The sequence below is a fragment of the Chaetura pelagica genome, unplaced genomic scaffold (assembly GCF_000747805.2).
Source record: "Chaetura pelagica isolate M959 unplaced genomic scaffold, ChaPel_1.0 scaffold277, whole genome shotgun sequence".
NCBI classification, from domain to species: domain Eukaryota; kingdom Metazoa; phylum Chordata; class Aves; order Apodiformes; family Apodidae; genus Chaetura; species Chaetura pelagica.
Window position 1 is genome coordinate 514,995 of NW_009953905.1, and position 3,086 is coordinate 518,080.

Here is a 3,086-nt window from a genome sequence, read left to right on the forward strand (position 1 = left end):
AGGCTGGGGGTGCACAAGGGGTTGGGAGGGGACACAGCCAGGCCAGATGATCCTGGCTGACCAAAGCGATATTCCAAACCATATGACATCATACTTAGTACAAAAAAACTGAGGGAAGAATAAGGAAGGGGACACTTTTGGAGCAATGGTGTTTGTCTTCCCAAGTAACCATTCCACATGATGGAGCCCTGTATTCCTGGACATGTCCAAACATCTGCCTGTCCATGGGAAGTAGTGAAGGAATTCCTTGGTTTGCTTTGCTTGCCTGCAAGGCTTTGCTCCACCTATTAAACTGTCTTTCCCTCAAGCCATAAGTTTTCTCATTTTTACCCTTCTGATTCTCTCCCACATCCCTCTTGGGGGAATAAGAGAGTGACTGCAAGGGGCCTTAATACTTATGGGCATATACTTATCTTAATACTTATGGGCGTATACAGCAAGGTTATGCTTTTTTTCTTGGTCCTAATATAAGCACAGGGATATATACAGGTTTAAGAATTTTAGCTCTCTTTTCTCTACTAGTGCACTGCTTGTGTCCAAAAAAATAAACAATTTAAAATTTTAAAAATAATTTTTCAATTTAAAAATATGTGATTAGTTAAAGTGCTGAGGAAAAGAAGGAAGAGTCTGAAATCAAATCTTACTCATTTTCTTTCAAGCAGTGTGAGTTTTATGAACTTTGCAGGACATGGAGATGGGGTTGTTTGGGGTAAATTATTCTGCCATTCAGTCTTCCTGGGTCCCTGGCCATGGAGAATTCCAAATACTCATTCTCCTCAGAAACAAACCAAAGAAATCTTTCTGCAGAGGGAGCTACACTTTGCCTAAGTCTACAGCTGAAGGATAATATTGGGCCCTTTGGTGTTGCTGGTTTGGCTGGTTTGGGTTTTTTTGGTTGGTTGATTTTGGTTTTGGTGGTGGTAGTTTTTTGGTTTATTTTGTTGTTGTTGTTTCCCCCCCTAATACTTTATATTTAAGAGATACTGCAATTCTAGAGATCATAAAAAGAGTAAAACGTTTTTTTGTCTTCCATTTCCCAAACTGTGCATGTCTATGCTTGTAGAATTTATATAGAGTAAGTTTCCAGTATTCTTTTTGGATGAATTACAGTGGGGTCGTTTTACTCTTAAAAAGTAATTGTGCCAGACAGTTTAAAATATCTTGAGGGACTCACTGAAGTTACGTAGATAGTAGAAAGTTTTGGAGAAAGAAAAAAAAATAAAATAGTAGCTTATTTAGGAGTCAGGAACAAAGCCATGAGAAGTTTGAGTGTTTTTGCCAAGATTACCCAGGGAACCTAGGACAGGCCTGGGAACTTAATCCCAGCGTTGAGACCTGCATCTAGATCCTGAGCTTAGAAATTGCTTTCATCCTAAACTTCATTCCTATTTCTCTCATGTCTGACTCTACTTCTCTACCATTGGTTAGTCTATGTGGAAATAGCTAATTCAGTTTTGAAATATGTCTTGGATACTCAACTGACATCACTCCAGTAAGTAGTCTGATGCTAAAGGACTTCAGCTTGACTTTCAGGATATTGCTTTTTAGGGATGTAGTTATTGTTAGATATAGCACAATTAGATAGTCATTTAGGGGAAAAAAGTAAATAAATACATAAAAGAAAACCCAAACATAAACAAAAAAAGCTAGGAAAACCCCAAACCCAAGAACCTAATTGACAGAAATAAGAGAACTCAGATGGTACAACAGTACTTGCCAAGTAACTCATTACACCAGGCAATGACCAGTATCTCACACCCATCCACCAACTAGTAAAAATCAAACAATTTGGAAGATTGTCTCCAACTTATTACCCCATCCACCTTTGCCCAAGGTGGTGGTGGCATGATATTTGGAGACACCCGACCATGCAGGACAGCCAAGGACACCAAGGAACAAGCTCATGTGGCTGGAGCTGACAAGCTCAGCCCTGTGCTCCTCCTGACCTCCAACAGCCAGCACTCCAGCAAACCAGGAAAGGGGAAACAGAGGTAACCACATTTTTGCAGCTGTGTATTGTTCTACATGTTAATAATCATTCTGTCACAGAAGCAATAAACACTAAAAAGTGCTTTCCCATAGTTCCTGCTATTGCACAGTAATTAATGCATGTGCATATTCTGTCCTGACCTAACCCATGAGAAAAGGATGCGAGAGATCAAAATTTTGAGTGCTTTAGTCAGCAATCCTCTCTGAAGAAATGGACATATGTTTAATTAAATGTTGAAAATAAAGTAATGAATTAGAACATATTGCCTGAATAACACAGAATCAGTCATAAATTGATATTTCATTCTAAAACAACAATCTATCTGAGTATTGAAAATCATAAGAAAGGGAGGAAAAAAAAGATAATTCAGGAAAACAAAATATTCCCCCATAAAAGCCATTAATGCTGGTTTTGGAAAAACAAAATTAGTTGGTGTGTTTTGTCAGATGGTTTAGACTACACACATTTTTCTTCAACTGACATAATTAGACTTAGCCAGATCTCCATGCATAGCAATTAAAACTGTAATGGCTCTATATTTTATAGAACGTCCTCTCTAGCACTCACAAATCTATTTTTACCAATATATTGTCCAATATTGCCCAATATTTTATGCAACAGCATTTGGCAATCTAGAGAAAGCTTGGTGGTTTTGCATTTGTAGATCTAACCTTACTCTCTTGGATGAAATGCTGCTTGAGAGAGAACAGCAAGAGGGTATCTCTTTGAATAAACCTGGATAATGAATCAAACTTCTTCACTTCAGGAGATTCTTCTCTGCAAGCTGTCTGTCCAAAACCAGTACCTTCTGATTCATCAGGAAGATGTTCTTTATATTCACATGGAGGGCTCAGAGCCTATAAATCATCCAAGACAGAATTTTCATCTAACTTTAGTTACTTTAGAGTTCAGCACTGAGTCTAAGACAATGAGCTAAGCTCTTCCAGAAGTCAGTAGCAAGGCTGAGGCACTTCTGAAAGATGCTTCACCTCTTGATAAAATAGGTATGCAGCTCTGGAGGTACTGTCACTGACTAAGGGCTAGTCTAGGGGTCTATCTAGATAGTAAACCTATAGCTAAATTCATGTGTAACAAT